Source organism: Pecten maximus, chromosome 6, assembly GCF_902652985.1.
Source record: "Pecten maximus chromosome 6, xPecMax1.1, whole genome shotgun sequence".
Lineage (NCBI taxonomy): Eukaryota > Metazoa > Mollusca > Bivalvia > Pectinida > Pectinidae > Pecten > Pecten maximus.
The window spans coordinates 36110069-36124486 of record NC_047020.1 but is presented as its reverse complement, the minus strand read 5'-3'; the positions used below and the strand labels follow the sequence as shown (position 1 = coordinate 36124486).

Sequence of the window (14418 nt, the reverse complement as noted above, 5' to 3'; positions counted from 1 at the left end):
CAACTTTGGCTTTCTCTAGATGTGGTCTTAAAAAACAGCAACACCCCTACATAGCGCATAACTATCTGGACAAACAAGCGTGATTTAAAGTTTAGATGCTATTACTTGTTTCAAAAATGTTGTAAAATAAAGTTTTTCAAAGTAAATGACAGTGAAAGAGGGATCAAGCTAACAAGTTTCAAACTCTTCTATAAAGGAGGTGGTCTTGCAATTGTCACACAGAAATGTAACATACAGCCTTAAACTTTAAGTCAACATGTACCGGATCACCTCCAGATCCCGATTTCTGTTGAATCACACGGACACAATACAGGGATGCAGAAAATGCAAACAATGACAAATATTTGAGTAATCAAGACCACCAACTTGCATCGTCTTACATCCTTCAGCTTTACTGCTATTTGAAACATCGGTTCAATATTAAACATAATCAGGGAATGGGAATTTTTATTTCCCTAAAGCAAAGACTTGTGTCTTTGGCGACATAAAGGATAAATGTAAAAGGATATCTCCAGTCAGCTCAGGGGTCAATTACATACAAATAAAGTTGTTTACAATTAAGGTTGAGAATTTCTTTATTATGTCAATCGAGAGAGAAAGTGAGAAGTTTGCATGATACCTTGAGATAAGAGTAGATAGGGTCGTCTATACACTATATGTATTTATGTGCAGTGTTCTCTCAAACCAACCCACATATGCTAGTAAACTGTACTAACTATATCACAATGTCATGTTCAGTTTGGTGAAATAAAACTGAAGGCTGGGAGGTTACAAGTGTGAATTAGTAAAATACTTCTTTGGAGTTAACCTGTATGTGATTTTACCTGACTATGAATCGAAAAGACCCCTGCCTTGGATATACAGCGAAACCTGTCTTTACTGACACCTGAGTTTTATGATACTACATACAGGGAAACCTGACTTTTCTGACACCTGATTTCAAGGACACCTGATATTTACTCCGAGGACACCTAGCTGAATTTACTGACATCTGACGTTGGACTGCTTGTAAATACAGAGAAACTTGGCTTTACTGACATATGACACCTAACTTTGGATTGCCTGTTTTATACAGTGAAACCTGTCTTTACCGACATATGACTTTGGACTGCCTGTTTTATACAGTGAAACCTGTCTTTACCGACATATGACTTTGGACTGCCTGTTTTATACAGTGAAACCTGTCTTTACTGACATATGACTTATGACTTTGGACTGCCTGTTTTATACAGTGAAACCTGTCTTTACTGACATATGACTTATGACTTTGGACTGCCTATTTTATAATACAGTGAAACCTGTCTTTACCGACATATGACTTTGGACTGCCTGCTTTATACAGTGGAACCTGTCTTTACTGACATATGACTTATGACTTTGGACTGCCTGTTTTATACAGTGAAACCTATCTTTACTGACATATGACTTTGGACTGCCTGCTTTATACAGTGGAACCTGTCTTTACTGACATATGACTTATGACTTTGGATTGCCTGTTTTATACAGTGAAACCTGTCTTTACCGACATATGACTTATGACTTTGGTCACCTGTAATATGCAATGAAACTTTACTGACACCTGACTTCAAGAAAACCTTATAAGAACATATATCCTACCTTGACCTTATAACACATGGGAACATATCCCAGAATATGGTCTAATTTAATGCATCATGCTCTTATGAGGTGAAATATGGTATTCCATCTTTATAGAAAGTAGAAACACACCCAGCTTCTAATTTGTCATCAAATACCTTATATAATGAATCCCCAGTTCACAGAAAAGTCCAGATTCTATGTATGGACAGATTTAGCATTATGACTGATCCTGTTGAGTTGGTGTATGGGACGGGTTACCTGCATGCTTAGACAGGTGAGGTGTTCCTGTCGGACCAGGTACCTCACCTGTGGAGTTTACAGGTATTAAAGTCATTAGATGTCGAGCGCTTATTGTTGTCACAGATAATCTCATCCTTTTGTTTATACCCCGCATATCACACTGTTTACTTGGTGAATTTGAAGGAATATCTCGAATAGTTGTGGCTTGATGAGGGAGGATTCTCATGTATTATCTGTATACCCTGATGTCACTCCACACAAAGAATAATGAAACGGATATATATATATATATACCTACGTATACCAGGTATATACACCCACCAGTCACTAGATCCCCGAATGACCGAGTTACATAGTCCTAACTGTTAACCAAACACCCACACAAGAAATACTGTCTAATGCTATGAACAATGACTTACAATCTGTCATATCAGCAGAGATGTTTGAACATAAATTCAATGAAAATTTCCATGTATATGCATTAAAATTTGTAGAAAAATCCATACAAAACCAATTTCTAAATCCTGTAAGAATTTCTGCTAGGAAACTGATATGGATTTCTTACACGTATACATCTATATGCTGATTATAATACTTAGGAACAATCAATAACATAATAATTCATTATAGAACATCAAGAATTTATTTATTTAATGTAATTAACCTTAACTCATTCATTTGTTTATTCCTTTGCCATTTCATTCATCCATTAATTCATTCATTCAAAATATATATTCAATTCATGTATTCATCCACTTAATATTCAATTCATTCATTCATTCACTCATTCATTCATTCAATATTCCATTCATTCATTCATTCATCCACTCAATATCCATTCATTAATTGTTCATTCATTCTTCATTCATTCTTTATTCATTCATTCATCCATTCAATCAATATTCCATTCATTCATTCATTCCACTCAATATTTCATCCATCCATCCATCCATCCATCCATCCATCCATCCATCCATTCATTCAATATTCCATTCATTCATTCATCCATTCAATATTTCATTCATTCATTCATTCATTCATTCATTCATTCATTTTCCCAATCCTAGATGTAAATATTGTGTATCTATACCTTTGAAGGTAGTTAATGTTACAGCCCTCAATGTGATTCCTACAGGTTTGTACAGGGTTAAACTGACAGCCAGATCTGGGGAGGACGTGTATCAAGGAGACACCAAAAATGGTTTTAGATAGACAATAAATACATCAGTATAAAACATACTTCAGTACACACCCGTCCCTGCCAGTGTCAGATACTTCGGATGAAATTTTATGGTACTCACTTTCACTAGATCAATCAAAGTATAATTTATGTGAAGTCATATCATTGTTACGTAATGAAACTTGATTCAAATTGTATTAACATGTTTTATTGCAAGAATGATGCTGTATGATTATAGGAATCAAAAACAAAACATGAAATATTACACACAAAATTTTTTTTGGGAATTTTTCAACATCATTTTATTAATGTTATTCTACACCCTCCTACACAGCTATACCAAGCTGTGCAAGGGATGTGGTGGCCGAGTGGTTAAGGTGTCTCGACACTTTATCACTAGCCCTCCACCTCTGGGTTGCGCGTTCGAAACCTACGTGGGGCAGTTGCCAGGTACTGACTGTAGGCCGGTGGTTTTCTGGGGTACTCCGGCTTTCCTCCACCTCCAAAACCAGGCACGTCCTTAAATGACCCTGGCTGTTAATAGGACGTTAAACAAAAACAAACCAAACCAAGCTGTGTCATGTACATCTAAATCACTCTGTTGCACTATGCCACCTCTAAACCACTATACAATATGCCACCCTTTGCCACATCCAAACCACTCTTCCTCATACTATGCCACTCTGTGCCACCTCTAAGCCACTAGCTGTTACACTACGTCACCATTTGCAACCTCTAAACCATTCTTCCTCACAATATGCCACCTTAGCTGTGCCACTTCTATAAACACTTTGTTACACTATACCAACCTGTGCCACATCTTAACCACTCAATGTAACACTATGCCACCTTAGCTGTGCCACTTCTAAACCACTGTATGTCCCACTATGCCATGTTGTGCCACATCGGAACAACTCTAATATAAGTTACACTGTCACTCTTTGCAACCTCTAGACCATTCTACATCACACTATATGCCATTCCTATATAAATTCCACAGATTCCACGTAATAATAAATTCATCTCTAATGTTTCCTTTTCTTGGTAACAAAACTTGTCATACATAATTCAATACCACATTGTCCTAATTGTAAGTTATTATACTTATGAATATCACTTCACCAATGTTGCTCCAGCATATAATGCAAGAAACATACTTATCATAGAAGAGTTGCTTCAGATGATATAATTATGATCCAATATCAGATCTCATAGCACAGATGTCAATTTCAATACTTATAATATTTGACAGTGATTATAGATTTATTCTGATTTCAATGACAAATTCATAACAGTTGTACACTAGTAAGCCAATTTGTATTCACGTATCAGAGTGATTTCCCTTATTCAATATTTAATTAACATTATTCATATGTATTAGTGTACACAGATTTTAACCCCAGGTCCAGATCTTACCCTTAATTTATTGCCTGAATTTGTTTTTTATGTTTCTTAACACTGCAGCTGTGTAAAAATGCCAACCAAAGTACCATGTTCCCAAGCTGGGTTTATTTTATTTAGTGGGTAAATTTTACAGAATGATAGTTGCTCCTTAAAATTTTAGATTTGGAAACAAAAAATCAACATTAACAAAAAGATTAATCAAACAGAATCACAAAATGTTCAGCAGTAGATCAAATAATAAACATTCATACTCATAACTTAATTAAAAGGAAGGAATATTTTGCAAAGGGAAGTAACTCTACTATAGCAAAATCATGTTTATGTTGATCTTTTATAGGGGGGCATACACCCTTAATGCTCCACACGAACAATGGCCAACTCAGCTGGAGTTAATGCTTGTGTTTATACGATAGATGTCTGTTCCTTTAGCTATAGGAGCCCACATCAAAATCAAATTTATGTGTAAGTTACACATTTGTGTATGTTTGTATTACATGTGTCCTGTTGTAGCTCCTGGCTTATATGACTTACATGAATATATGTATAATGAACAACAAAGAGGGACAGTTTAAAATGTATATATCTGGGAACCCATCAATCACCTGTATGGACAAGGCATGGTCACTAGCGGTCATCTCCCTCTGAACTATCTATACCTGTGACTGTGTGATACACATCCTCGGTTTTGCCAATCGGCTCTAGTGGCTCTTGGTACAGTTTGACAGGTATTTACTGGCTAAGATTTGGAGTAACAGAGATCAAAGGGTGTCTACCTGGTGTTGGTTCTACACCCAGGAATCTCTACGGAAGAACAATGGCGTCCCGTTCAGTGGGAGGGGTGTCTCCTCATGTAAACAGTAAAACAATACTGGTTCCCATCAAATGTCTAAACACCATGCAATCAATCCACTTTACTAAAATATATGGTAGATATCCTTGATATTCACTAGAATTAAATTGTACAGACTTTACTGTTTATTTCTGGTGGCTCAGTGGCCATGGAAAGGGGGAGGATAGTTTGGTTAGTAGCCAAAGCGTACCAGACTAATATGCAACCTCAGATAATGATAGGTTCAATTCTTTAACCCAGAATGATTTCTGCTTTAATCTATCATGTGCTCTTATGGCTTATGGCTCTTATGAGGTAGCCACCAGCTGCTACATACAATGTAACACTGTCACAAAATTACCTTGGCTGTTCATGAGACAATATATTAAACCAACAAATGGTTATCGTTTAAACTTTTATCTCAGCTTTCCAACTCATTTCACAGGAAACCTTAGAAATTAATTTATTTGTCAGGTTAAGTTATTTGCAATTGATGATTAATAAAACACAATAATTATGTAACTCACTATGAATTACATCAAATATTGTTAGTTTGTTTGCTGTTATCACCCCATAAACAACAAGGGTTCATTTGAAGGTGGGGTCTCCTTGTAGTAGTTGGTGACTACCTAATGAACATCAAACAGGAGGCCCATCACATGTCATCCAGAGCAAAAAGGGTAAAGAATTTTGACCAAGGGAACAACTATAACAGCACGGACGGGCCTGTTTCTCAATTTTCCCGAGAAACACAGACTTAGATTGGTAGGGAGCGTCGAACTACACACCATGGATCTTCACCTGAGGTTATGTGGCCGCTCTAACAAACTGCGCTATCACTGCCCCAAAATCAAATTAGCCAACGCGAAACACCACCAAATGTAATCATATGCATGGCAACTCCAATAAATATAATTACATCTATCATAAATTAAGTACATTTACCTCATAACAATCAATACACCTGCCACTACAGGTGCAATCAACAAACTTCGTTATCTCACCTGAATAATCAAAAATTCTATCATTCTTTTTTCAACATTCAATGAATCACAAGCCAGGAATTACTTGTTTTATGCTATACAGCAATTTTGCGAATCTTTTGTCAGTTGTTATCATTGTAAAAAACCTTTACCCGAGTACAAACATAGCAAAGTTCAGTCTTAAATAGGAAAAGAAAAAAAAAACAATTTAAAAAAAGGGGGCGTTCCTTTTTCTTAAGATACAAATCTTACTCATTATCACTAGAGGCAAATCAGCCCGATAATGAATTCAATTTAAATACACCATCTGTAAATCTAGGGTTAAATCTCTCGACAATTACATACTTGGAAGGAATTACGCTCAATTTGATTGTTAATCAACTGATGATCTCGGGAGAATTAAGACTTGGGATTTGCACCTTAAGGTCCCACACAATTGTAGGGAAAATACTACTTTATAGCTCATCAAACTGTAGCCAATGCATAAAATGTCCTGCATAAATAAAACTAGAACAGAATGAGAAAAAAATACTGTCACATATAACTACCTAATATTGCTATCAGGCGTAGATTTCTGGCAAGTTCACCTAATTAGGAATGCAGATGAATATGCATGAGTTTCAATTACAATTCCGTCAAACAATATTATGGATCGATAAACAGATTTATTTTATCTAATGCGTATGATCATATCTTTATAGCGTTTTATAAGTATGATTATTCTAAATCATTCACTTTATGGGCGACCTTTAATCATTTGCTAAATTTATAAATAGGTCAAGGTCAAAATGGATTCTACCAAAGAGAATTATAAATATACTCCTCATAAGAAATACAGTGTAATTGTTTTTTTTGAAAACAATATGATTATTGATAGTTATATATACCGGAGAAGGAGGGGGAGGGGAGGGGGGCAAATATAAAATGGCCAGAAAGAGGTCTGCAATAAGATACAACAGCATTGACCTTTGGTCCCATGCCAAGGTCATACACGTGAATTGTCTACCTGAAAGTGACTCAAATGATGGGGAAATGTGCATTATTGAAACATATCCCTGCAATTTATCCCAAAAATACATCATGAAATCTTATTTTCAGCTGGTGCTGTCAGGATTTCCCCATTGTTATAGCTTTTGACCTTTGACCTTGACCTTTTGATTACAACTGTTTTTGAAGTAACCCTAGTATGGAAATGAAAAACGGGAAGCGGGACTCATGGATTAAGGTGGATATGAATACTGTACACAGGAACCATTGTTTACAGACACGAGATCAAAAACCCATCCTGTCTGCCGTTTCTGTGTTGTTCTTGGCAGCCAAAGCCAATTGTTTTTCAAATGTGTACCTTGTTTTTTTGTCCTGTTACTGCTGCGTTAATATCATCATCATAAAAAAAACAAAAGTGTAAAGAACAAAGAAAACCAATGTTACTAATGTAGTTTAACAGATGACGTGTCATCCATCATTTTTTCTTTCCAGTTTCCACCAAATGTTTTTAACTTTCTGTCAAAAGATATTACGACACTCCTCTTATTACGCAACACCAGCTAGAGAAAACCGTGATATTAAGCAGCATTTGACATTAACAAATCTCTCCTCCTAATATAGAACATTTGTCAGAGCAACCATGATATAAAGCAATATTTGATATTAATAGATTTGATTTTCTGTTGAAGCTTTGTAAGATATATGACACAATTAAACTATATATATGTACACAATATATAGGATGGGAAAATGGTGCTTTTAGAAAACATGATATTAACAGAAATAAGACTTCAATATTACGTAAAGAGAAATCAACTGCAATTTACAATAATTTACAACATTATAATCTAAACTTGTAAAATCAAATGAGTTCATCACCAGAAGGTCTGTAAAAATGTTTAATACACCTACGATTCGGGTTATAGAGCACAGGTAGACAGTTCTGATATATGGTCATTACTCTGTATACTGACGATTTTATTACATCTTAAAACAATAAGGCCAGTTCATAAATTGTGGATTTATTTCCCCCGGTATTAACAAAGTATCAACAATTTCTACCCTACTCTGCCAAATCAAATATCAATTCTGTCACCTCTCGGCTTTGAAGTTATTCATGTAAAGTGATAAAATTAAAACGAGATTTGAACAGCGGACAAGAAACAAACGCAGGAATGGGTTTGACATGCCATTGGCAAGCCGTGACAGACTTTTTCACAGCAATGTTATATACCTTTATCTTCGTTGATGAACAGGTGAATGGACCTACCTTGGACCTAATGTACAGCTCGTGTACCAGGACAACTTTACCTGTAGTACAGGTAATACAGGACATAAGTAACCTGTTAAACTGTTTCATATTCTCACATTCACTTTTTTCCCCCCAATAGAAAAGATGATCATGCATATGTTTGTTTGTTTGTTTGCTGGGTTTATCGCCCCGTGAACAGCTAGGGCCATTTTGAGTCTCCTTGTAGTAGTTGGTGACTACCTGACTCAACAACTTATGGGAGGCCTTTTGCAAGCCATCCAGAGGTAGCATGCAACAGGATAGAGTGTAAGAGTAAAGAGTCTTGCCCAAGGACACAACCACAACAACACAGACCAGCCTCTATCTCAGCTTCCCCAGAAACACAGACACTGGTAGGGAGCATGCAACCATACACCTCTAACCTTCACCTGAGGTTAGGGGAGGGGGGGGGGGGGGGCATACTGACACTCTTATCATGGCATAATAGTTAATTTACAATCTGGTTGCATTGCTTAATATGCCATCTTGGATATCACATTCAAGGAAATTAATATGGTATACAATGCAACAGCTTGTATGTTTTGGTAAATAATTTCAAATTAATTATCCAATAACAAAATATCTGTATATACAGATATAAGATTTTAAAAAGTTTCTGACATAATAGAAAAATAATGATGCAACTATATAAGTAAGGTGTTTCTTATCAGCTGTGATGATTTCATTTCCAGAGATAATCTCTGGGAAGAGTCATGACACTGATGTCATTATGTCACCATGAATGCCATTATAATTACAGCATATGTGTTTCTGCTGTGGGCTTCCATTTCCCAGAACTAATGAGAATGCACCTCCCAGAATCCTACCCCTCTCCACCACCACCACTACCACAATCCTTAATAAAAAACAAAACTTCATTTCATCATTCATCATGAAAACAACACACATAGACCCCTCCCCATCATCCCAGACCCCCAGACCCTCCCCTTCCGTCCTATCAGTTCCTTAACTTCACTACTGTACCACACCAGACTCCCCAGCCACCTGACCTATTTAGGTTGGCTATAAGTACCGGTAGTTGTGTAACAGAAATAATCTATCTCTCAGCCAGATTATTGGCAAGTTACGGTTAGAGATTTAAACACACACTCGATCATCTCATCTGTTTCTTCATTCACAAAACTTCCTTGTGGTCCGGAGATTTCTGCTTCCTCTTCGACGGATCTGCCTTTCATGTGGTCTGTGTTGGTTGTAGGTGTGGGGTATTTACCTACCTGTTGGCCCATGTGTTTCTGTGGTTTTGTCTATACTGATGAGGGGGTGGGAAAGTGTTACTCAACATCCACCACACACCCACCAGCCCTCAGTCTGGAAGCATCAGTTGGTGCAAGTCAGTTGATGACACCTACTATAGCTTTAGTACAGCAAGCTGATCATTGTGTCATGAGGTAAATAGGGACAGTTCAAGAGGGCATCCCTGCCAAATGCCAATTTCTGCATCTACAAAGGATGACCTTGTTTCACCTCATTTTTTCTGATAAAAATTTTGATACGAAACTTCATCTAACCCCTAAGCCCACTTCTGTTACTCAATTAAACTTTACATATTGATGAGATTTAAATGAGGTGTTTACGGGTCGAGGCCTGGTTCCTGCCTGATAATACCATAAACAGGAAAAAATTTAATAACCATTATGTGACCTATGCTGCTTTGATGTTGCATGAATTGTACACATGGTCTATTACATACTTAATAATAATTAGAAATAGGAAATATTTTTATATCCTACAACAAGTCCATGTTTAGAAATAAGCCCACCCATATCCAGGCAATAAAATCACCAGCAAATGAATTCCAACTCCTATATTTGAGCTAAGAGGTCATACCATGTGTTGCCCATTCCTCTGCTTGGCGGATCAGAATTACGGAAATCATTTTCAGTACATTCTTTTTCGGCTACACCTAGGCTTACCCTGACCAGACACGCTAAGAAACCTACAATAATCCTGCTTACTGTAAGAGTTCACGAGAAATACTTGCCCCACACCAGTCGCAGATCCTCCGAGACAAATTTCAAAGATAAAAGGTAAAATCTAAAGTACGGTATCAAAGGTTTGAATTCAGATTCCTTTAAAAGACTTGAAGATAGCTTAAAGATTTTACGTAAATCTCAATAAAATTCTGTGATAAATTACGCTGCAAAAACAAGCCGGTAAAAGTGTCTGTGTATCTCTTACACTACCTGGGAAATACAGCCCTCAGCCTATTAAATGGCACTTTCTAATCTAATGTAGGTATATGAAAAATTCTTCGTTTGTTGTGGTTTAAACAATATGTTCCTTTCGTTTTCATTTATCTTGGCTTTAAAACTAACCCTTGTAAGATATATACTTCGACCCGGGGCTACACAGAACCTTGGTCTGATCGAAGTGTAGAGAATTTAATAAATACATCTTATTACATACTCCATAGGATGTAAATGTTTGTTTTTATCGAAGATCTTTGTCAACAGAAGACTTTTCTCCTTTGATGAAGGGATTCAGATAAATCTCCCAGTAATGGAGGTAAAACATTATGTGAAAGTTGTCCCTATCTCACTATCGGCCTATATATACTTACGGTAAACGCCAACAACTTTTACTAGCAGTAAAAAAAAAATAATACAATCGTTCAGACATACTTAGTTAACCTAGATCCATTCACACAAAATCCTGTTAATCCAAATAATTTAAAACCTTCTGAATTAATTAAATACAAGTATTTTTTAATTAAAATCTTAGAGGAAAAAATATTAAAATTGTCAGAGTACTAAGTCAATATCTCACTACAGGACTTTTGCATCTGTACAAACATTTGGTAAACAATTTATTATAGTGGTATTTTATAAGTTAAGTTAACAATACATTATTAGGATTCATTAGCATGTCAGAATATTCTGTTGTCAGATCTATCATACAGCATGTCTAAACTAACATGGGTCATATTAAGATAATTTGTCAAATTACACATTGGTCAGATCAGACAGGATATATGATAGAATATTCCGGAGACAGATTAGACAGGTTATTGGAATCCTCCAGTGTCAACTACAACATTACATCAATACTCGGGGGTCTCAGCTACAATAGGATGTCAGAATACTCAGGTGTTAGCTACAACAGGATGTCAGAATACTCAGGTGTTAGCTACAATAGGATGTCAGAATACTCAGGTGTTAGCTACAACAGGATGTCAGAATACTCAGGTGTTAGCTACAACAGGATGTCAGAATACTCAGGTGTTAGCTACAACAGGATGTCAGAATACCCAGGGTTAGCTACAACAGGATGTCAGAATACTCAGGTGTTAGCTACAACAGGATGTCAGAATACTCAGGGGTCAGCTACAACAGGATGTCAGAATACCCAGGGGTCAACTACAACATTATGTCAGAATACTCAGGGGTTATAGCTACAACAGGATGTCAGAATACTCAGGGGTCAGCTACAACAGGATGTCATAATACTCAGGGGTCAGCTACAACAGGATGTCAGAATACTCAGGGGTTAGCTACAACAGGATGTCAGAATACCCAAGGGTCAGCTACAACAGGATGTCAGAATACTCAGGGGTCAGCTACAACAGGATGTCAGAATACTCAGGGGTCAGCTACAACAGGATGTCAGAATACTCAGGGGTCAGCTACAACAGGATGTCAGAATACTCAGGGGTCAGCTACAACAGGATGTTAGAATACTCAGGGGTCAGCTACAACAGGATGTCAGAATACTCAGGGGTCAGCTACAACAGGATGTCAGAATACTCAGGGGTCAGCTACAACAGGATGTCAGAATACTCAGGGGTCAGCTACAACAGGATGTCAGAATACACAGGGGTTAAAGCTACAATAGGATGTCAGAATACCCAGGGGTCAGCTACAACAGGATGAAGGAATACTCAGGGGTCAGCTACAACAGGATGTCAGAATACCCAGGGGACAGATTAGACAGGTTGTTAGAATACTCAGGGGTCAGCTACAACAGGATGTCAGAATACCCAGGGGTCAGTTACAACAGGATGTCAGAATACTCAGGGGTCAGCTACAACAGGATGTCATAATACTCAGGGGTCAGCTACAACAGGATGTCAGAATACTCAGGGGTTCGCTACAACAGGATGTCAGAATACTCAGAGGGTCAGGTACAACAGGATGTCAGAATACTCAAGGGTCAGTTACAACAGGATGTCAGAATACTCAGGGGTCAGCTACAACAGGATGTCAGAATACCCAGGGGTCAGCTACACCAGGATGTCAGAATATTCAGGGGTCAGCTACAACAGTATGTCAGAATACTCAGGGGTCAGCTACAACAGGATGTCAGAATACTCAGGTGTTAGCTACAACAGGATGACAGAATACCCAGGTGTCAGTTAAGACAAGATCTTAGAAAACAGACGGTCGAATAGTAATATGTAGGGGTCAGATTGGACAGGTTATCGGAATACTTAGGGGTCAAATAAGGCACTACATCAGAATATTCAGAGGTCAGGTCAGGATATCAGAATACAAATGGTTTTACAGTACATTGATAACACACTCGATCAATAAATTTCAGATCTGTAATATGTTCAATAACAAGGGTTACAATCATCGATTTTTGTGCACATTCACCATAAATATGCAGAACACACTTTCCCTACCCTGGAATGTACAAAACATACATCAACAATCGAGTTCACCAAGCCCTTTTACTTAGCTCTTCTTTTTATACAAACGTGAGGTGGAAGAGTGACTTATTGGGTGGAAAACGTCACATGATCAAAGTTTTGTTGATCTTTCTGGTGTTGGTGTTGTGGAGCTAATTCCCTACTGTCACAGTGACAAGACATAGTATATATTTGAACATTCCTGTAAAACTTATATGAGATCTTCCTGCATTAGTTGATGCCTCTAAACTCTCTTCTAGATATTTGTGTACAATTCATATTTAATAAATTAACATCATTGCGTAGCGCGCTAGTATATTGAAATACTTAGGATTTTATTTAATCTAGGGCTAGTGTAGTGCTGGATGTAATAGAAAACTTTGATAAGTTATATAAGAGACGGACAACAACCCTCGAAATCATGAATGCATTTTCTACAGCGATCTGTTGATTTTGGCCACAACCTCGATTATTGTGCATACACAGAAGGGTTTTCAAAAGGATTTCAAATTACCTCTTTCAGATTACGTATATCTGTAAAACTCTTGAATCGTATCTACATTAGTGAAAAGGATTTTTGAAGTGAAAGTGGAATTCATGATGTAATTCGGACTACCAAATTACGGCAAAAGATAAACGCACCCCCTACTGGGTGTGAAGACACTATATTTAAAATTGATCGCTAGCACCCATTGTAAGCAGGATCCTGTTCGTTATCGGACTGCACCCCAGTTGTCTCCCCTTGTTTGCCCTCGCTTGAAGGAGGTGTGAAGGGCCAAAGTGATATGATTCGAGTACCACAGGTATATACCTGATAGCGATGTACACAAACATCAAATCGGGTTGTAACCGTTGTATCCGTTCATGCACCATCAATCTTTGCTCTTCAACTGCTACTAACTGAAGACGAGTGGTTACATCGTTATCATTCATTTATATGAGGAACACATATTTTATCATTTATGATTTATTGCAAGTTTTGTTTAATAATATCTATTTTTAAACTTAAAATTTCAACTCTTTAGTAAACTATAGGAAGTTTTATACAACAGGAAGGTTTTAATTCAAACAAACCAAATGCTCCAAAAATTTGTAGATAATTTATGCAATTTATATAATAATTTGAAAAAAAAAATATATTTTAATGTTTTGTTTTATATATCTGGTAAAAAAAGACAATACAAACAACTTTCTCTCAAAGCAACTTAATTTTTTATTTAGACAATTGCTCATTAACATAGTCAGGATATTTGAAAT

The 14418-nt window shown here is 36.9% G+C and overlaps 1 protein-coding gene across 15 annotated transcripts in view; it reads right to left on the bottom strand.

The window, feature by feature from the left end:
* Positions 1 to 14418, bottom strand: part of LOC117329662 (calcium uptake protein 3, mitochondrial-like) — a 154597-nt gene that overhangs the window by 118650 nt on the left and 21529 nt on the right. The window lies entirely within an intron of this gene.